Source organism: Amblyomma americanum, chromosome 4 (assembly GCF_052857255.1).
Source record: "Amblyomma americanum isolate KBUSLIRL-KWMA chromosome 4, ASM5285725v1, whole genome shotgun sequence".
NCBI lineage: Eukaryota > Metazoa > Arthropoda > Arachnida > Ixodida > Ixodidae > Amblyomma > Amblyomma americanum.
Window position 1 is genome coordinate 157,775,970 of NC_135500.1, and position 23,109 is coordinate 157,799,078.

The 23,109-nt window shown below is 43.3% G+C and overlaps 1 protein-coding gene across 2 annotated transcripts in view; it reads left to right on the forward strand.

The window, feature by feature from the left end:
• LOC144128599 (putative G-protein coupled receptor No18) overlaps nt 1-23,109 on the forward strand; it is a 164,899-nt gene that overhangs the window by 52,451 nt on the left and 89,339 nt on the right. For both annotated transcript variants that reach the window (XM_077662130.1, XM_077662129.1), the window contains exon 2: nt 12,691-12,763. The gene's annotated coding sequence lies outside the window, so the exon portion shown is untranslated. The remainder of the gene's footprint in view (nt 1-12,690; nt 12,764-23,109) is intronic.

The following is a 23,109-nucleotide window of genomic DNA, read 5'->3' on the forward strand; positions in this document are numbered from 1 at the left end:
TAAATCTTGCTTGAACTTAAATTACATGCTTACAGATCATTCGTGTGGCGAAGATTGAATATTGGGATTTAATCTCGAGTCTACATCACAAACATGAAGTTAATAGCATAAACTATGTTCGAATTTAGCACTGTGGTTCATATTCTCACCGTACTAACGTCACTAACGTGGCAATTTGGGCACGTTGTTATTGCATAGCAGGAGTGAACAGCGCACACAGGACGAGGACGCAAGGAGAGAAACGACAAAACACGAATGCCGACTTTCAATAATTTATTTGATGGCTGACTCTAATTGATGGCTGACTCTTCAGAGTAAAAATTCATTTTCCTATTGAAGAGAGATTCAATGAGATAATCAAGGATCAGAAAGATTATTATCTATTGACGCCAAGGAAAATATTTTAAATATTTGAACCGAGTCTATAATTGTACAAAGAACGTAATTATGGTGGAAAGTGGCCCTGTCCAAGGAAATGGCGCCTGTGCGAAAGCGTAATTCTACCTTCATTTATTTAAATTTGATCTGTGTTTGAAATTTTTGCAACGGTATATTATATTCCTCTTTCTTTTACACATTATGAGAAATAGGAAGGATAAAATAAGCATGACTGGCTTGTCTGGCGCTGTGGACAGTTACATTGAACGAATATAAAGAGAAAGGATAGTTGTTATCACTCTTTCGTAACAAAGAGAAATATTTTGCAGCCGCGCAAAGAAAAAAAAAGACATTGCTTAAGCGCGAAAATATTTGTTGCTAGGACTATCCGAAGGAAACAATGTCATAGTTTTCAAAGCGCGTTTTTTGAAGTCTGGACAGCCGCACTAAATATGGTGAGCATGTTAGCCCCCATTACTCACCGCTTTAGAATGCTGTGACATAGCAAAAATACAATGATAGAAGAATAGTGCAAAAACAGTGCAGCCATGCCGTTGCCGAGGTAGAACATCCGTACCCAAGCTTTCTACACCCGCCTTATACCGATTCCTTCCGAGCTGAGCGACACCACGTATGACGGCTGTCAGAACAGTGAACTGCTCAAGAGCTAAAAGCAGCTGCGTCACTTTAACACAAGCATCAAGAGCTCAGCGGGGATCACGTGCTAATTTCAACTATTTATTCATGGAGCATATTATAATTTTTTACTTTTGTCATGGATGCCTTAAAAACTTGAGTACTTATTTCCGTATTTACTGCACTGCTCTTTACGGCCGCATATTATCTTTGTGTTCGTACTCGGGAGGCCGCCGATAAGTGCGAGGATATACAATAATCACTTCACACACCCGTTTGGGTCTGCGGACATTGCAATTAATCATCCAGTGTCTCGCAGATTGTTCTGCATGCATACTGCAAAGGCAGGGTGGTGCGTAGAATGATTCGTTCCTAGACAATACTTGCAAACCCTTCTAAAGGCTAGTCCATCACGCCATTCGCGCATTACCAGGTTTGTCTCGTACGCCTTATCAGCTGAACTTTAATCTTTTATTCGTAAACTGAATAATAGCATTGGCGGCAAGGGCTAATTAAGAATTCAGAGAGCAGAAATCACGTCACAATGTTTTTAGTCTAGGCCGCTAATCGTTACTGTAATACCAGTTTATATGTGAATTTCCTTTGCACCGTTATTAAAAACTTCGCATTTGTGAAATACGCATGTCCCTTACGAATATTTCGTATTTACTGGGTTTTTTTCGTTCTATATTGCTCATTTACAGGATATGAAGCGAATCTTGTCCTACATATTCGAATTTGCTGAAAATCTCGTCGTACAATTCGAGCTCCATACGAAAGCACCACGGCCTTACCTCTGCCGTATAGGCACAATGCTCCGTCGAAACAACAAAACAACAAAGCCTTTTTCATCAGAGATAATTACAGCCAACTTGATAGTTTTGGTGAACACTGTGGCCACAGCCATGCGCAAATCTACTGCCGGCTGCTGATGGCCCAAGAACCTTAATGGCATGAATAAGATATATTCCTGCTTATTGAAAAATATGGTTGTTGGCGTACTAGATCTCTATCTTTTCTATCTTCCTTTTAAGTTTTTCGATGTTTAATCGCTCCACTTATGAAATGTTGAACAAGTGCTGTTTCTCCTTCACTGCGCTTATTTTTTCTATCGGTAAGGCTTCATTCACACAAAATTTGCCGTGGTCTGCATATTCGCCATGTACTGTCCTTCTTTCACGTGCTGTCCTTGATGCAAAGCTCTTTCGAAGGCTTTTACATCAACTCTGTGGACCTCACCGCAAAAAGCTCGACGTGCGGCCCAACCGTCCCAACTTACCATTCTAGCCTTTAAGCGAACAGAATAGTGTTACGCAAGAAGAGGGCTTGCAGCCAACTCCGGAGCAGCTTGCATTACAAGAATTTCTTTTCCCCCATACTTGTTGTCAGAAGCACCGACTGGCTCATGAGTCAGAGGCTGTCCTATTTCCTCAGTAATCTAACCAGCCGGCACGGCTGGTGCACGTAGTGAAGCAGCAGAGGAGCGCATACCTTCGGGCTTGGGATGCGTGCCAATAAAGGCGGATGCCAGTGGTCTCCATGGAGCCAACATTCCGGGCGGGCCAGGGCTTACCCGTCTGGCAGGTTACCCAAAAAGTTCTTGCGCTCATTCATTCAGTCGCTCTAGCGATCTACAACTAAGTGAGTGGCAGGTTCTTTTGTGGGCGCAAGCAAGCAAGCAAGCTTAAGAACAAATTTAACCCTCTGCGGAGAGAAACTGCTAGCGTTATTCTTTTCTTGTAGTTTGTTGAAGGTTTTATTCGTTTCCTCACTGAATTATTTGCACGACGCCATTCCTCACTAAGCATCACTGAAAGATTTTTCTTTATTACAATAACTTTTGTACCGTTACTGTTCACTGTACGTATACATCGCGCGTTACACTATGGTGGCTGAGACTGCTGCATAGAAGTAATGAAAAACATGGTTTTGTTGAGGCAATCTCGCTCGCTGCTTTGCTTAGTACTCTGTTCTTAAGCAAATATATTATATGCAGTGATGCACGGGCACAAAATCAAGAAAATAGAACGAGGAATACATCGTTATAGAACACAGGATGGCAATAATTCAATTTTTACTGTCGTATGGGGCGTTTCGTCATACTGATGTGTAGCTAAAATGCGGAAATATGCCTCTTTTTCCCTATTATTTCCCAAAAAACAAAGCCGAGCCTCATGCTAGGGAAAGCTTTCAACCACTGCAAAAAACTAGTGGGTACTGGCCGCCACTGGGTTCTATGGCTTGCTTCACAATCATATATGGGAGGATTCATGCATCCGTCAAGCCCCGTATCTGGTTGAGGTAAAGGTAACCCTTACCCTCTCCTGCCAAAATATTTCGATCTTTAGGGAAGCCGTAATACGAATGAGCTATACAGCCTGGTTACCCTTTGCAAAGACATCTCGAAATGTTTGAAAAATTTTGAGTCATACTGCATCAGTTGGGGTGCTCTCAAAAATTCGCATATGCAATCAGATGGCGAGAGATGTGGTCAAGAATAAACTACTTATTCTCGCATCAAAATGGACCAATGAGAGGAATTGCAAGAGAGGAACGGCTCACCGGCGTTGTTTGGGAAAAAAGGAAGTTTTAAGCATAAAGCAAATTACGGAGAGTCTCCAATGGAGTTTTCTGAAGGGGATATGTGACAAACATAGAGCGCAAAAACGTGACGTTGAACGCGTCTTGGACGCGAGTAGGAAATTTTCAATTCACCGTTTCTAATATGGCTGGCCAGATGCAGGTGACAGCAGTTGGCAACAGAGACTGCACAAATTTGCCAGACTGCTCTGGAGGTCGCCTGATGGCAGAAAAAAGTAAGGCGCCTTAAAGCGAAAAACATATTCCGTCGGCTGGGGGACATGAAACTTCGCTGCCAGCTACCTTCAACCAAGAAAGTTTAACTCTTTTTTTTACTGTTGCTCACTCCCAAATGCACCACGCCTTCTATACAAACATCAGTATGAGATGGCAGACGCTACGAAGTGCTACTAATGTGAGACAAAATTCTAGCTGTGTACAGTGGCTTTCTTTATGAGTCAGTGCCAAGAAAGTAGTTGGTATTAGGCTTTTGAATATATTTTCACCCTTTTCTGCAAATGAATCAAGTTAAACTAATTTTGCTTTTAATAACTGCAATGCGGAATGATATCTCCGAGTTATTTACAGCCTTATATAATGTTACAGGGCACTTTTAAAGCTGTTTTATAGCTCATATCACAGTTTCTTTCATTGCAAAGAAGAAAAATAAAATGAAGCTACAAAGGCTTGTTAGCTCCTTCAGTTATTTTGTTTGTAAGAAAGGCCACCTTGTTTAGTCATTTTTAATTCATAAGCATAAGCTCATACCAGAGCACTGTTAATACTTCTCGCGCACGCTTTGCAATAATTAATGTTACTGAAAAAAGCAAGGGATAGGCGGAAACAATACTTGCTTTAGCGTCCTTAAAAAAAGGAATAATTTTTATTTTTAGGTTCAGGATAATTGGAGTAAGATTTATCAGGGTCTTGCACATTCAAATATTTATTACTTCTTCGAGGAGTCCCCTCTAATTGAGGCCTAAACCGTATATACAAATTTATTGCGAACGAAACCACGCTATTCGGACAAACTTCTCGTAAGTGCAGGTGCACGGATAGTTACACTGGCATTCAAACTCGGAGCGTTAAAATACCCTCCAGAGTTATGAGGTGAAGCTTTAGTAAAACCAACTACACCCTAATGATTTATCTTTTACTTTATTAGTGGTCGTCTGGCAGCTTTATAGCAATTGGTTGCGCAGTGGGATTCCGTTGAAAAATTTCTCTCAGTGATATGCGCATTACGAATTTAAAACGAGAACCTTTACTAGGACACCGCCTCGAGTGGTGGCGTAACTGAAACCCGTTGTAATAGTTTTACATCTCTGCTAGCCAAGACAAGCTAACCCAAGAGACAGGGACAAGACATCACTAAAATGATAAGGATAGGCTAAGCTTTGCTTGGTTAGGCGCCCAAAGGTATCGGCGCCATATCAAGGCGAGGGAAACCAAGCATGAGAAAAGACAAAAGAGGGCAAAAAAGAAGAGTACTAAAGAAGAGGAGGAGCGTAATACAAGCAGAAGAATAAAGAAGATAGAAAAGATCTGAAAAAGAAGGAAGATGAAGCGCGGAGAAGAAGACGCCAGCCTGAATAAGAGAAAGTAGAAGGAGAAGAAATAGAAGGAGTAGAAAGAAAATTGCACTTGCATTTCCCAATTTCGTGTGTCATGTCACGAAGGCAAGAACAACAACAAGAAAGGGAAGTAACAACAAGGGACAAACGAAGGCACTCTGGTATTTCGGCCTTGAGAATCATTATGGCCACTTGGTCCTTCTTGGATTTTAGGCACAGTGTTTATGGAAGTAAACACTGTGGGCAGACGACTGACTTTCTTAAACATAGTGAGTATTATTAGAAACTTCTCTGTAATAATTCGTTAATTCCTATATTTCCTGAACTTCAGTTCATTACAGCACTACAAAACTACTCAATGGTTTGCCTGTTCACGTGTATGTGAGTCATCAATGGGGGAGCTGCCCTTCAAAGAGCTCAGAGAGCGTGATAATTTTCGGACAATCCCGTCTTCCATGTGGCTTTCACAGATGAACTTTTGTTGCACTGCAGCGCTCGTATATCGCGTAATAAACCAGTACTCGGCGCACGTTTCTTCAAGCATAAAACAAAGGGCTTGAGGCCATCATGTCGTCAAGTAAGAAATTGCATTTCCCAAACGTGTCAGAACACATGTGAGCATGCCCAATGAAGCCCGAATGACTTGCTGCTCCTCTCTAACCCCCGAATGACATAACCCGGTACAAACACTTCCTGCCTTCATTGATCCGTATAGTCGTGCCGGAAAACAAAGAGAAAGCATAGCTCAGCCTGCAAGGCCTCCCTGCATCCTAAAGGGTGCCCGGAGGGCACTTCGGACTTTTTTTTTTTGTCCGGGCCATCGTCGGTCTTAGCCACACGTGCGCCGAACAGTTCTCATTCTCATAAGACAGACAAGTGCGTAGCGTGGGCCGGGTATGTGTGCCAATAAGACCAGTCTAGCGTGGTGTCCGAGCAGCCGCTGCTGGCTCGAGCGACATGGGGGTCTGCTGACGAAGGAAAAGGCCGCGAACGGCAGGCACTAGCTAGTTCAATATCTCTCTACCCTTCTAGGAAGAAGCAAACACTATATATGGGGGCCTGTCCGTAAGCGCGTCGTTGCAGCTGGGACACCGCGCTCCCCATAGCGACAATGTCAGCCGGATCTTCTTTCGCCCCGGATAATGCCCGTCTTTTTCAAGGCTTTTGTTTCTCGCAGCACGTGTCGCAGATGTCACTGCTTATTAAAGGTTTCATCCGTTCCATCCATAATCGCTGGAGATTTAGAAAAACTACCTATTTTGATTGTCGAAGATACGTGTTCCGACCGGGCGAGTCTAAATTTGAAAGGTAAAGGCTTAAACAGTACTTTTTTTAAGAAACTGAAGTGACATGGGAAGCAATAACGGTGGTTCGTTTCATCTGAGTTGCTAAAATTTGCTAATACTGCCATGCATGAGTACAAAATGCGAAGTGCGTGAAAGGTTCTAATTTCTCCTTGAAGATGGAACGCGTCGTAGCAATGTACCGCACTTTCTTTTTAGGCCTAACTGGGCTATTGACCCTTTCATACTTGAAAACTAACCCGACTGAAGATGATTATTTGAGGCCTTGATAACGCTATCGGCGAACAACTGCCGAAATCTTCGTCTAAAGCGTTTATGGCCCCTTTTCTTCCAGCGTTCATTACCTGTTTTATACGCGGAAAGAATATTTCAAAACGCTATACGTCGAAGCTAAGAGGAAGAAGCTGTATCGCAAAGGCACCTGGAAGCTACCGCAATTAAAAATGCACGCAATAGTGAGGAACCGGTTCCTGCTTTTACGGTGAGCACGGACGTCTCTGCGTATTGCGTGGAAGGCGCGGCTGGAGCCTTGCTGGCAACCATGGCTCCTCAAGCTTCGGTCAAGGGCTGCAAGTTGAAATTATTTGTTTTTCACGCGCTGAATAATATTACCTTGACCCGTAATACACTCCCTTCTAACCTACCGAAGTTGCGGCGCCTTTGGGGAGCACACACGATACGGTAGCAAAAAGAATATCCAATTACATAGTTGCCAGGAAGAGATTGCGGGGTTGCAGACATATTGAGCGCAACAAATGTGTAGAATATTTAGTATGAGCGTGTTTCCTACGTCACCGTCGTCATGAGGGCTGCATTCTGCCACCGAGCGATATTTGCGCTAAGGAGCTGCAGGCTTTGCCGTAGTGTCAAAGCAAGTTTACCACGACAATAGCCGGGGAGTGGATGTATGTGTCACTTTTGGAGGGGGTGGTTAGGCGGGGAATTTAATTTCAACAATATAACTTTTGGACTTTTTTACTATTAGAAATATTGTTTAGTGGGGTTCTTCCAAAAAAAATTATCTCTCCTAGCCTCAAATCTACCCCTAGATCAGTACTTCATCCTTTAAACACCTACAGTACTCGAAGAGCGAAGTGCGAATGGTACCTTGCAGACGGTTAATTTAATGTACGTGGACCAAAATTATCGAGTATATTGTGTTGTTTATGTGTATACTTGATTGCTGATTTTGCTCCAGATGACGGGAATTCAAATCATGTCTAAAGTTTAAGAATAAACAGCTGTGCAAATGGAAACACTGTCATCCATCGCGAAATTTAGTTTGTTCCAAAATACATTGCATTTTAATGAGCCTTTAAGCGTCCCTTGGTTTTAATTTGTTTGGAGGGGAGGTGGGAGATATTCAGTGCTTAAAATGCTCTGATGGGCAAAATGTTACCTTGAACACGAGTATTCTGAAGTAAGTATCGCTATTTCGTTTTGCGCTGAAAACGGATGCCGTCGTTAAATTTGTTATCTCCGAATTTTGCCGTGGTGATGCGTTAGAGGATGTATGCATTTTGTGGCGCACTCCTTGCAGTCGAGCCATTTCTAAAGTTCTTTAAAAGTCTTAATATTACGCTGCGAGCATTCTCTTAGGAGCCACGCTCTCTTCAATAGAACGAGTAGGCTCCTTCCCCTATTGATGCCTATTTATGGTGCGAATAAAAAACAGACCGTTTGAACAATTCGTCGGAACGACAGCCTGTGTAGTTAGCTCGCTTATCATGCTCGTTTATGCTGTGCTCGCTTATCATTTTCCAAGCTGCAGGTTAAACGGCTTGTTTGTTAAAGGAGTTCAGATAAATTCACAGACTCTGAATCCTTATGTAGAAACATGTTTTTAAACACCGTCTTGATGTTTCATTTTTAGCTACTGCAGAGCTGCCTTCTTTCAACGCGAGTCTGTTCTAATACTGATCACGTTGGTTTGATAAACAAAGCTTTTCACCTGAAACTGTCGGCAATCCTATTCGTATATCGTCCTCAAAGCACACCGAACTTCTCGCTACAAACAGCAATGAAAGTGCCAGCAAAAGAGGCGGTGAAACTGAAGTCGAAATTTCCGCCGGAAATGGACAGATATGCGGGAAACGACCTTTCCGAGGCGAGATGAATCCTGACCAATTCGGAGAAAGAAAACAAAAAGGACGACAAATAAGCGGGCGAATGCTACCCTAAACACGTACGAGTATATGGCCTCGCGGATAGGGATTCAGTGAGGGCTCATCACACCCTTTGACACGTCCCAGTGACGCCGGCTCCGCAAAGCTTCTCATTCAGGCACCTACTCTCGGCGACGAGACGGAGCGCAAACTTTTTGTGTGTTTCAGTGTTGCTTCTTCAGGAACGTAGGTCTTTTTCATGGGGGTCGCGTTATCATCGTTGCTTTTCGCCTTTGAAGCAGAGCTTTGCAAGACACTCCGTCCGCGTTTAGAAGAAGCTTTCGTCTGCGAGTCACTCTAAATTCGCACTGCTTTAGAGAGGCCATTTCAGCGCAGCGTCTTTCTCCCGACGCTTTAAGATATCTTCGTGCAGTGTTGATGGCACGGCAGGCTCCCGCCATATGAACGCACGAGGTCTAAAAAATCGCCACGTTTTATGGGAAGGAGGCCTGAAACGCTGCAATTGCTTACCTGAAGTGCAAACTTGTGTCTTCATTTCATGTGCAGCAACTCAGTTCTTCTTTCTCGTTCTGAGTTTCTGCCTAGCTCCTCATATCACATACCCCCAGCAGCTTCTTGAAATCCTTAGGTCATAAATGGGCCGCAGGAAACTGGCCCCACGATTCATACACGCCCTAGCATCATTCTGCCGCAGTTTCATCCTGAAGTGCGCGCCGTAAACGGCGCAGTAACTCCGAAAACGTGACCGGTGTAAACCCGAGCGCCTCTCTCAAAACGCAATGAGGCGTCCTGAGTAACCATGATTCGTAATGCTTCATTGTAGATTGAGCGCAACATGGAGAGCGCGTTTTCAGCATGAATTACATTTTAAGACTCGAAAACCGTACAACAGCTCCGCAAGAAGGCCAGTGGCGTCAAAGAAGTTCCCTCTGACACCCGAGGTTCCGCATTGGTGTGCTACAAGGAAGAGACAGGCGCATGGTTGGAGCTCTTACATGGGACGATGAGAAGTACCTGCCAACGATGAGTGCTGCTTCTGCCAGGCTGAACTAGTAGTGAAACTTTCCCTTTTAAATTAGGTATATGGAGAAAAATCCCTTGTCAATTCCACTCGAGCATAACAATTTTATGGAAAGAAATTTTTACACAGCATGCCAAAAGAATACGATTGAAGATATTAATACTGCTCTCGTTAAAAGTACGACACCAAAAGAAAAACTCGACCTGACGAAAAATAAGCGCCGGAGCGTTTTGCATGGCAATTTTATTACACTTATAGCGGAACAATGCATTTAATGACGCAGCGCCATCAGAATTTTACAGTCACGCTTGAAAGCGTAACATTCTGTACTCGGCAAGAGCCATTTTTATTTTATCTGCGTGTGCTTTTTGGAACGCTTTCGAATACAGTTCTGCCCTCCATTTGAAGTTTTATGTAAATTCAGTGGCTTTAAGGCAACCACACACAGGTTATATAGGAGACGTTGATCGATTCTTTGTACTGCTACGCTGCAGCTATTGCGAGATTAACTTTATAACAATGCCAGCTGTTAAGCCTGAGGCTACCGTTGCTTGTGGAATGACTTTTGGCTGCATCATCACCCTTCCGCTAAATGTCTAAAAAAGTACTGATCAGCGTGAAAGAGAGAATTCGCTGGGCGTTCCTCTGTACATCGGTAACAAAGGTAGCTCATTTATTCCGTGGTCTAAACTGCTTGAGGATAAAAGAAGGATAAATAAAACAGTCCTTGAAGAGCGAGCTGTGAAAACGGATTCTGTGATATCTATCGCGATTACGACAGCTAGCGCGATGCTAACGAAATTCGCCCTGAAGCAATGGGATTTCCATCGCGTGCTAATGTACCACATAAGACGCCTTCTACAGGCGCCACTCATAGATTATGATCATTGGAAGAAAGTTCATTATTATAAGTTGTGCAGGTGACTCTTTGAAAGTTAAAATCATGGTGGAGGACGTTCTGTTCTGCAGAATAACACACTTTAGGAAGGAAAAACTTCTGCGCATTTTTCTTCCACACTATGGTTCATAGAAGTATGAAATTTTGTTCGCATTTATTGGATATTTTAATGACAGCTATAAGCATAGTTGCAATTCAAAAAGCTGGGAAAAAACTTGTTTTCCTACGATTACCTACTGACTACTACAATTAGCCGTGTCACTGGAAACACTACTGTGTCATTGCGATACCAGTTGCAGGTTGGAAATCTTCAAACCCAGCCCAAGAAATGTGGACATAGGCTTCTGAGCCGCCGCGGTGGCCCAGCGTTCATGGCGTTTGGCTGGGGATCCGACAGACGCCGGTTCGAACCCGGCCACGGCGGTCGCATTTCGATGAAGGCGAAATGCTGAAGGCCCGCGTACTGTGGGATGTCAGCGCACGTTAAAGAACCTCAGGTGGTTGAAATTATCCGGAGCCCTCCACTACGTCGTCCTTCATAGCCCTAGTCCCTTTGGGACGTTAAACATCATATGACCAAAAGCTTCTAGTTTCCACGTCTGCCACCACGTGGCACGTGGCGCTGAACACTCAAAGACACCGGTGGAATTTCGAACGTTCGGCGGTACATCTTATTGATTTCCTAAGCTCTCAGAAATTGGTTGTTTGAATGCAGGAAGCATTCTATTGGTAAGATTTTGAAACGAAAAGGACGCGTCGGCAATGATATTCACCATGCTAGCGCAGAATCTCTCACGGCTTTCTAGGTTTGTTAAAATTACAACTTTGAAACATCCGTATTCAGTTGCACGGCGTTTGCTACTGACGGTGATGGGGTGCTACTAGTTGCTCAATTGAGCGTTGCAAAGAGCTAATTCTGGAAGGGAATGGTTTGATAATTCAAAAGGCCGCGCTCTTCTATCTGAAGCTGGGCCATCTTGCCTTATAATCAGACAACATGAAACTCAGTTTAAACGAGGAGGTGGTATTTGTGTACCGTGCAGAAGCGGTGTAGAAAAATTAAGCATGTTCTGCTTGACTGGGAAGCTACACATTGAGATGTCAAAGAGAACACAGTGAGCCTTGCAGTAGTTACCGTTCTGCAGAATATGCGGCGTCGTCACAGTCGTCAGCAATGTGGGCGAATACTCCGCTGAGAAGCAAACTTGGTGGGACACACTTGTGGCGTCATCACCACTTTCTTACGGTGGAAGGCGGCAGTTAAAACATTGATCGGTCTCAAGAGTTTTCTCGAGAACAGTATTCTGGGTCATAGAAGTCCCTCTAGTGGCAGTATATGCAATCTCAGGGCAGTGGTGCATCGCTCAACCACTGCACCACTCTACCTGAACTCGTATGGGGACTCCCTGGGGTTTGTGAATGCAAAGTTGAGAATGACCAATTCCACCTATACGGGCATTCACCTATTAACGCTATTGTATCATACCCCTAAAGCAAAGCTTAATTGTCTAAATTGTCCCTTCCAATTTTACTTTGTGTTACTATATTTGCTACCAGATTCTAGCAAAAGATTTTTAGAAAGAGATGATTCTGTAAACATTGATGGATGTTCAAACATTTGAACATTGAGTGGATGAAACATTGATGAGCCTCAGCTCTTTAACGAGCACATTTTGTAGCTTATTTCTTTATGTGGTAGAGGATAGAAGCTTTCAGCTTCTATAGCCAACAACATATAAAGAATTTGTCTGTGTTTTAAGTACTTTGAGCCGCCAGTATGCTTAAGCACGTACCCTGTCTTACAGTACACTCCGTGCTGAACGCCTGATCTCCAAGAAAGCGTTTCAAAGAGCCATCAGACTGTCAGCAGACTGAAATTCGTATACAGATACAACCGTTGCTGATTAAAACATAGCTTGAGTTTCAGTGCTAGCTCGCGTGCTTTGTCTCTGCAGCAACGAAGGAAGCAGAAAGCTTAAACAGGGATCTTTTTCTGGTTTAAGGTATTGAAAGGTTAAAACAGCTTATTTAAATGTCACATTTACAGACAACCCGCTAAAATCATTTTTTTTTTGTGCGATCGGTACCTAGTAAACAGCATCTGGTGAGTTCTATTTTTGTTCGCTAATGTTCTTTTGTTTTTCCTTACTCGGCTCTGCTCACTCTTTTGCAGGCTCCACTATACCCAGAGGTTGAAAAACCTAGGCGGCCTAAGGCATCTGGCTTCAAACTGAACATTCATCCAGGTGAGAATACTGTGCCCTTTTCAGGAGGCCTAATAGATAAAACAGCCTTTGCAGCAAAACAAATATTGCAGTGTGGAAATATCTGGATGTGTTGAAAAATTGCCTTACGATGCAAGACATGAAAATAATAGTTATTTTTATTCAACGTATCTGACTAGTGCAATATTAAAGTTGCAACACACATTATTGCACTGAAGTCCAGAAGTTCATTAGTCGTATTTCGTTCGTTCTAAGCGCTGACTACGGCGTCAGTAGGCCTGTAATCAATGTATTGTTTCCAAGTATAGCTCAGGTAAATCAATGCTACTTTTCTACCAGCAGTACTTTGGGCTTGCAATTCTCCTACTCTGAGTTTTGTAACTCAAAGCTGGCATGAAAGTTCAAATATAATCACACAATGTCGCGTATGTTTTTGCAAGTATCTTGCGTGCAGAGCCGTGCTGCCAGTAGCCGACTGTTTTCCTTGCCATGCCAGTCACTCGTTTGCAAGGACAGGATGAGTACCGCCTTAAATCGTCTTTCACATATGCTCATGTTCGTCTCTTTGGGTTCTGAAAGTCACTCAAGGTCGCTTCTGCGAACCTGAAAAGCGATATAAAATACATGACGGAAAAGCAGAAATATATAAAGGACACCAAATTTTTGTAGTACACCTTTAATTTCAAGACAAAAATTGGCGGGATAATTTCACTCCTTGATTTTACTGTTTCTACCTCATTAATTTTGTTATGTTGTAATATCAGGAACTTGTTCTGAATCTAATGTCCTTATTTTAGAGCCCCATAGGGAGGCAGACTCATGTTCACAAAAGATGGCTTTCGGATTATATTATTTAGTAGGTGGTAGGAAGTGCAACATACGAAGCATAGCAAAATTTTAGCCTTCGCAGAGCAAAGTTTTCGAGCCATTTGTCGAGTCAGTGCAGAGGAAGCAGTGTTCGAAAAGACGTGGTCGAAGGTCTTTTTTAAATATTTGTTTATAATATGCGCATTACTGGAAATGTGCGTCAAATATTCTTGATCTACATCCTTAAGTGTGAAGGACCTCTTGACTGCGATTTATTTTTGAGAACTCCTTAGCGGTCAATACCATGCAGCGGTGGTGCGTTTGGCATATAAAGAGAAAGTAAAAAAAAATTGATAACAAAGCATAAGTAAGCATCCCTAAAAAGTTCTTTAGGAGGAAATACAACGTACAATACCATGGCGTTGAAAGGAAAGTGAAGTATAAGCACTGCAGTTCGATAAAAATGGTCACGGAGAAAAAATAAAGCTACGCCCAAGCACACAGCGTCACCAAAGGGCCATTCCTTCTGATGTACAGGCCTCCGGGGCAGGTGTGGACCATTGGCTGTCGTGCGGATCCCGGGTGTTTACGGCCCTGATGCTCTTATAGGCCTGCTTTCACTGCTTTCTGCATTATATTTTTTCGCTTCTTTTGTCACATCGTTCTTATTGGCCCGTCCCCAACAGCCTGACCTGCTTCTAAAAGACGTCCTCCTTTTATCACCACCCCTTACGCTGCATTATGCAGTTTGCTCGACCCTTTTGGCTTCGGGACCCTCGAGGATTGCACGTGAAAATAAAAAGGACACAAAACACACAGTCCCACATGTGCAGTCTATAAAAATACTCGTAAACAAACTGACCTTTAGCATTTCGTCCTATTGTTGAACTAAGTCGATCAATATATGCACACCCTTCACACCCGCTTCTTTGCACATTCTTCAGGAGGCCTGGCGTAGGGCACAGCGACCTCCGACTTGAATTATACAATCATAGCTCTTTCTACATGAACGCTGCACGTATGCAACGTTCGTTTCAAATATTTAGAAGAGCGTTAGGTGTTGATGAAATGTTCACCACATAACGTTCTTGGTTATGACAAGAAAAATACCTAGGGTAATGGTAGCAGCAAATTCGCCAAATAAAAACAAATATGGTGAAGCTTCATGTGCTAAACGAAACCTTGCTACGAACCAAAGGCTGCCTTATAAGTTTCATCACATGCCGCTACATCACCACACGACCCGTGGCCACTATTTCGCCACATGACCCACATGCCGGAAAAGTTCGCTACAGAGTTTCACTCCTTTTCATTACGTATTATACGCTGGAAACGAGTATCCGCGAGAGTAGCCTTACTCATGCCCCAGGTGGAGATGGTGGCAAGCTTTGCCGAAAAATTTATTTAAAAAATGGACGGTTCCTGATCATATCCTGGAAGAGAGCAGCGGCGAGAGTTTATGCGCAGAACGATTTGCAGTACGCTCTGGTGCGCAACCTATAGACTTCGATCGTTTTTCCACCAAAAATACATGCAGTAATTGAAGCACGGCACTAAAGTTAGGCTAGGCGACACTTTGAATCGGCATTATGACACTACCCTATCAAGATAAAATTTGTCGTGGTCGCTTATGAGTAAGGGATATTAGAGAGTTTTAGAATTGGGGACCCAAGACTGTGGGGCCCCAAGACGCGTTGCGTAGTTGCTCTTGGGTTTAGAGGAGCAGCAGAGTTTGAGAATTGGGTCAAACGCAGACAGCGTTGGGTCGAGCGCTCGTTACGCCACAGTGGTGAATATAAGAAGGTGCTTGAAAGCAACAACAAAAAAAGCTTTTCTTGCAAGTGAAAACGAACAGATTGCATTTTTGACCAAGAAGAGCTAACAATAAAATCTGAAACGTAATAGTTTTGTTATACTACAAATTAAGTAAACTATTTTAAGTCAAGTGAAGCCAATCGCAGCCAAGTGCTCTTAAATGGTGTTTTGGGAGCGCGCGTACGTAGCTCTCGGAGCAGTCATGTTTCCAGCCCGAGAGATAACGGCTTTGGATGGCTGCGGCTCGAACGGCTCTCCTGGATATCTCGCGATTTCTCGTCACTCGCGAGGGTGACCAAAGGCGGCTTGGGGGCCCACGCTAGTTTTCGATTTTTGGGTCTTGGGTTAACGCGAACGCAAGAGCCCAAGACTGGCTTGGGTTCTGCCCATGCGCATTTGCGGCCGGCAATTCTCTTGGGGGCCCCAAGCCGCTTGGAACCCCAATTCTAAAACTCTCTATTAACATGGGAACAATTTTAGCTACAGCCATGTCAGTCTCTTCTAATGCACTCGACATCTGAAAACGAAGACGCAGGTTGATATCGCCACCATGGCAGCTGCTTTGTCACGTAGACAGGTTATAAAATAGATCCGTATCCTGCGCTATGCCTGTGTGCGTCGATGAATGCCAGGGGGTGGAATCTAATGGAAATTATCCAAAACAGCGCTTAAAGAAAGGAACTGAAGAATAGCAGCCACATACACGCGCGTAGCGCTGAACTAAAATACATGCTATTCACGAAGAATTTCAAAGTAATACAGTTCAGATAAAACACTTGGCTGTCAGTCCCGTTACATGTTCTGTCGTTACCCTCATCTTCCCTAACCCAAAACTGCCGTTTCTTTTTGTAGAAGAGACAAGGACGTGCTGCTCACGCACGTGTCTTCAAATCAAAGATTGTTCTCGCCTCATTGATTTCCCGTGCTGTTTGATAATGGTTTCGGTCGGTTATAACTCTATCTTGATGACATCGTTCACATTTTTACTCCGGGAAAAAGCATGACACAGCTCCTATTCTTTTCCACTGATTAAGTTCCTCTTGGGTTCGCTGATTCGATAATCTAAACATGGGGCCTTTTGACCAACATGAAGTTTCTCGCATGTCAGCGGAATACGGTACACAACATCTTCTGCGCATGTGACCATTAGTGCATTGTGTTTCTTCTTGCAGCCTTGGGGGGTTCTTTGGTGGAAAACGTTGTCATTTTACATATTTCAGACAATTTTTCAAGCGTTGAGAAAAACACATTTGTTTTTATGCGATAGGCAATGTTCTTCTAATTGTGGGTTATTTTATGCATGTATGAAATCAACACAATTTCTTACATTCCTCTCGCTTACTCTTTAATGGTTATTTCCTTTCCCTACCGTCAAGATCCTTGACAAAACCTGCCACCGAGACCAGTGCAAGGGAGGCGCCCAGCGTCTATCTGCATTTCCTCTTGCTGCCTAAAACTGTCGCTTTCCCCCTTATTAGTTCAGCCCGGGCTCGCGGTTGTGGCCCACACTATATTATGTAGCTTTGAGTCTTTACTCTTACGCGCATCGAAACTAAGTTCGCCACTTCCTTCGCATCAAGATCTAATGGGCTGTGGCGCCGCTGTCTGAGTCGCAACTTCGATTTATTTTTTCGTGCCTATTATGAACGGTTGTCAGAGCACAATATTGTGTGTTTCAAGTTGTTCAATACAGATTTTTCTTTCAAAGGCAATAAGAGATACAACAATGCAATTTGTGCAGGTAGATTCTGCAGCATGGCGGATATTACTTAGCTTATCAGGATTTATGTTTACCCGATAAATAACTAAATTTAACCAATCACTTCTTTACGTTTTGCTTCACAGGGGGTAAAATTATATTGAGAAACTGAAGCCCGTCAACATCGAAGCTTACCTCAGTTTTTAAAGTTTCTTGATCAGCAAAGTAATTCGAAATATCGAATGCCAAAAACATGGAATTGAAGGCTGGTTTTGTCGGCTCTTCCGCGTTGTTCCTTTATAAAGTGTCGCCGCTCGCATTTCTAATGCAGCAGATACTGACCCCATTTGTGTAATTCAGCGTGTAGAAGCAGTTAAAGTGATATTCACGGCAATACTAGCCGCAGCGAGACAATTTTATAAACGCGCAATGCGGAGAAGCCGACTCAACTAGCTTTCAAGTACTTATTTTTGACGTTCGATATTTCGAACCATATTGCCGATTAAGAAAATGAGCTCACCTTGGATGTTGCCTGCTTTGAATTTCGCATTATAATCGTTAGAAAAGTTAATTAGGCAAATTCTATTATTTAATCGTTTTATCATCGAGTTCTTTAAGGCGCATAATGTGCGTCATGCTTTAGATTTCACCTGCACAAGCCGAAGTCACGTACCTCTCACGGCTTTTCAAAGAAAAATCTGTATTGAATAATAAGAAACACCCACTATAAGAATATGCCACGCGTTCATTATTTCAATTGCGATCGGAAAAGATGTGAAAGAATGACGGGCATGTTTCATTCTTTCCTGGCAACATTGTAATTCGAAAACCAGCTAGAATTAAGAACCCCTCGAAGCCAACCCTTTTCCTCCAAAATCAAAGCACAGGAACTCTGCTGTGTGTATTCAAGAAGTAATTATTGAGTTGTTTCTTTAAAAAACCTTGCGTGCTCCAACGTCTAGATGAGTGTGCGGCGTGTCAAACGTAGTCAAAAATTTGTTCTTAGTAATGAAATAAGTTCCAAGTCAGTGAGGGGAAGATTATGCATAGGTTATATAAAGCAGATACACAAAATGGAAGGACATATACTCGTCACTTTTAGAAGGTTTTCTTCTTGAAATTTCAACAGTACTTTTCCTGGATTTACAAACCAACTAGCACAATTTTATACATGATTCTACCGTATGCCATCATGCTAAGTTAGCAGCATTTTTTTCATCTAAAGAAATCAATTAAAGCAATATGTCATTACTGCTCCCTGTATTGCGTGAAGGATATTCGCCCAGAAATTCGAGGAAGTTGACATACCTTTTGCTTACATCTGCTCAGCGCAAATGATTATTGAAATTGCGCTGATATTTATACTTTTATAGCTAAAATAGTGAGAGAACAACAGTAAAATAAATTAGAAGAATTCAGTGCTTGACCCAGTGCAGTTCACTCCTTGGTAGTGAACAAATGGTCCTCTCTCCTTAAAGATAACCTTACGTAAAATGTCACGTTTTTTAGCATAAACAAGCAATTCGCTCGACGTTGAATTTGCGACGAGACGTGCAGAATTTTGCAGCGTGCTGCAATGGCATCGCATAACCTACTAGAGATACGTTAAAGTGTATGTGCACTTCAGGCAAGATGCCTGCTCTGAAATTCGCAAATTTTAAATTTTGACCTAACCAGCTCAAACTATTCCTGCTCTGGACCGCATCTGAGAGGGACGCCACTGCGTTGCTCCTGAAACAACTCGTGATACTCAACTGAACCGCTGCGTTTGGAAGCAGAAGCTAGATGAGAAGGTATGACGGTTTTTCTGCTAAAGAGCCGTCCTGGGAAGGTTTTATACCTCCCCCCTCCACCCACCTACGCTGTCAGAGTGCCAGCTACAGTGCAGCACCTGTCATTGGTGGTACACAGAAGAGCCAGCTGCGACCTACCACCTACCACGATTGGCAGGTGACACAAGTGGAGGGAGAAAAATCCTCCTCCCCATTATACGAGACAGATGGGTGAGGGTATCGTTGTTATTACAATGTTTCAAGCCATCGTTTAGCCACAACCAGGGGTGACAGCCTTTCGCTAAAATAAACAATAGTATATCTTGTACTAACTGCAAAAAATGATCGTATCCTCTCAAAGCAACGCTTCATGTGTCTTAATCACGAAGATGCTTGCATACTGGCTTTCTTGTGCGCCATCTCAGGACTGCCAGTAGGACTTATGTTTTTAAGGAACACTTACACGTTTTTGTTTGAAGAGAACAGCTTGTTAATTTTTTAGCAAAAGAGTGCTCTTAGCATGGAATGAAGACTGGTCACAGCTCTATGAAAATCTCCTCTAATGTGAAAAAAGGCAAATAAAACGGCTAAAACTCACAGATGCCAAAACTTAATACGCTATATGCAACGGCTTTTTTAAAGGCAGCTAGTATTTGAATGCGAAGAAATATGGTTTACAGCCGCTCACCACTCAAGCCATAAATAACTTTTCGAAACCTACGTTGTTTCCTTGATAGTAATGAGGCGGACAGAATGATTGCGCGAAAATTTGAAAGAGATGTTAGTGACGCAATGAGTGTATGCAGAATAAAGGCCGCCATTCTGCCGCTTGGTTCGTGTTCTCAGTCGATGCTTGGATGAAGGATGATTTAAGATGAAGCAGCCTTAAAAGATTTCGTTCCTTGGCTACATTACCCGCTTTGTCCAGCCATTATGATGTCCTGCAAGCGCACTTAATGAGTGATCCTTGTTTCTGACGTCGCGCTGGTGCTCGTTGAGCCGTCCCGTCAGCCGCTGCATCGCGACCATAGAGAACTGCTACAATAGACACAGCGCATCCTGTAAACAACTCCACAGCAGTTTATATCAGGCAGACATCCTTGACATTGACAACCATGTCCTGTGGCTTGCTCGAAGCCACGTATGGAATGCTTAAGTAATACTTTGCAAACGCGTAGAAGGAAACTTGACTTATCCCGTGAACATATGGAATGCGCGCGCTGGCAAAGACAAAATATTTGATTAACTCTCTTCAGTTGTAAGACTAGCTTATGAATTCTTACTACAACATGATCAGGGTATCTTTTTTCCCTATGTTATGGCCGTACAATTTCGAGCTCAGATTGCCGTTGATCTTTTTCAGCACATATCCACGAAGTGCGATCTATGTGAATTCATTGTATGAAATAACAGGAAAAGAGTCGTGCTCTCATCTTGTGCTAGAGGATTGGAACAGCGTACAAAGACCACGTGCTCTTTCCTTCTTTTCTATTTGTGGACGCACGAGATTTCCGACTCTTAATTTCCCTGGAGGCGCCGAATGATCGACGACTACGGCACTGGCCTCCCGTATTGTTGTCGCACGAGTGTGGCCACATGTTGTCAGTAGAAGTTCGGGGCGGTGCGTCTGCTCTGCGCGTTATTCCTTTGCGATTCATCACGCAATATTGGTTCTGCACTCAGAACGGCGGGAATACTTGCGGAAGTGCCAATTTTGGCACTCTCCTTGCGGCTCCGGGATTTCTTTTGGCTTAGTACGCTAGTCTCTCCTTCGCTGCAGTGGTAGCCTTTTCACGCGCGATTCTAGGAGGCGCTGAGCCAGTTGAAGAGTGGGTAGGAACAAGTACAGAGGTACGTACTTTTCACGAATGCTCAAAATATGAGCGTTAATGTCGAACAGGCTTGCCCGTTATTTCGGCAGTACTCGAGGAAATTACTGAAAATATCGAAAAAAATTTTACGCTTCTGCTTTCATCACGCGCTCTTCATTTATTCGATAGCAATAAATTGTTGTCTTCGATAAGATTCGGAGAAAGGAAGGACTGGTATTTTTTAATGTATCGATCCACAATAGCCAACCGCTATGTCTCCAAAATTTCGCGCACATCCAAATAGGTGAACACGCCGGAAAGCATGCACGAAAACAAATGCTCGTGTAGGTAATAGTGTACTGAACGCATAAAGTTAAGCTTGTAGTGCATAGAAGCAAAATTGCCCATTCGGTTCGCGTTTATTCTTACCTTAACGGCTTATTTCTAATAGGCAAAGGATGCCCCAACATCTCCGAGGAAACAACCATGGACGATCCAGATAGCTCTTGTAGTGAACAGCCACTTCTGGTGCTGACAAGTGTAGAAAGACGTCCCAATGTGCGGGAAAAGGCTCAGAGTAGGATTCTTGCCCACGCGACAAACGTGCGGCACTATATTTATGGTATTTATGTCTACGCAGCGCTTCTAGCCGCGTTTCTCTTTTTCACTCTTACTTGCGTGCGTAAGGCCACTGCTGTTTCTAAACTACGGTTTCAAATTGAGCCAGGAACTTAATACGGCAAATTGGGGAAATACAATGGAATGTTTCTTTTTTTTTCGAAAAAAAGCTGGGGAGTACCTTGCATAAAGAGTGCCATCTCTCACGAGCTCTAGAATTACCATCAGTCGTTTGGTGAAAATATTATTATTAAACTAGACCTGTTTTGGTCATTAAAGCACACCACAATCAGAGTTAAAGCTATCTGCAGAAGTTTTCTTTATCCACTATTAAAATACACAGCAGCAAACTCTGGTAGCAGAATACTCATTGCCCCTTTCGTATTTTTTGCCCTTACCGCAATGCCTTCATTCGCGCTCTTTTGTCTTTTTATGAACAGCTTCTGGCTAGTCGCGAAGGCATTAATTTAACTAGAGACTGTTTTTACTACTGCAAGGCAAGACTGCAGTTGAGGGTGCTTTCTGGCATACACGCTTTTTAACCCATAGTGCGAGGGCTCAGATTGCGCAAGGATAGGAATGAAGGCAAACTTTTCCATCTCACTGAAAAGTTAATGCCGAGTATCAAATGCACAAAATCAAAATTTCAAAAGCTTTCTTCGATCTTCTCTTTTGGAATAGCTATGTTGATTGCTAGCATTAAAAGGGATCTTTTACTTTACACAACTTTCGCATCTTCCTCTGCACAATTTTTCTTTTTATCCCCAGAACTTGTCCTAATGATACTATATACTTGAGTCGTCCATTAAACAAGCATACATGACGGTGGTACCAAATGCAGGCAGTAATTTCAGTTCTTCGGCGACTTGGGTAATTGCACCACGGCGTTATTTCAGTACCCACCCACTTTTAACACCTCTTTCTGCTGTCACCTCGCTTTTCTGGTGAATGTCTACCAGAAAATTTAAATATCGTCGCATCAACTATGATGTGTTCACAGAAAGCTCATTTCGTTCAAGACCCAAGAGTGTAACCCCCGTTGAGTTGTAAGCCGGAGGACGGCGGTTCCTTGCGAGGCTCGAAAAACTAAACTTTTGAAGCAAATATTATGAGCAGGAGGAGACTGCGCAGAAGGAGATTCACGCTGGCTGGAAGGAAGTGTGGAAACCACAGTGACTTGTTCGCAGTGCATGTAAGCGATGGCTCCTACCGTCGTCGAATGCCTACTCCTCATCAGTCCTTTCTTGTTGCCAGGCAGCGATGTGGCGAAGTCGCCAGTGATTGCGTGCGGGCCCACCCAATGAAGCCTAGCAGTCGCTGCCCACTACGATAAAGAAAAAAAAGAGAATATAAAGTCAAACGGCGATCAGACTATCCTTCGTCCCTGTCGATGCATACTCGCTGTTTTATTTGTCTCTGCTCCATTTCGCCGTCCATTACCCGCCAGGGACGTGAAATGAGGTTTCGACTGTTCCCTGGCTAATGCTCTTTTTTCTTACGCTCAGGCCTCACTCCAAGACGACAACACCGCGCAGCCCGCATAAAAGGAACCGGAAAGTAGGAACAAGAGAATGATTCCTGGAGGGAGCCGTGCGACTTGCAGCATCCTTTTTTTATTCTTTTACTGGAGCTGGAGACACTCAGACTGGTGCACCGCGGGTACCGAATTGCAACGTGCTTTCTTCGCACCAGATGGAGCGCCCTCAAACCGAGCCAGGCGTAAATAAATAGGCTGGTCCCTTTTGTCGCGTCGATGCTGACAACTTTTCGCTGCTAGTTTTGGGACGCGTGTAAGTTATGGGATACTTCACCAAACGATAGTGGAGTAGCCTTCTGCGGCCCGCT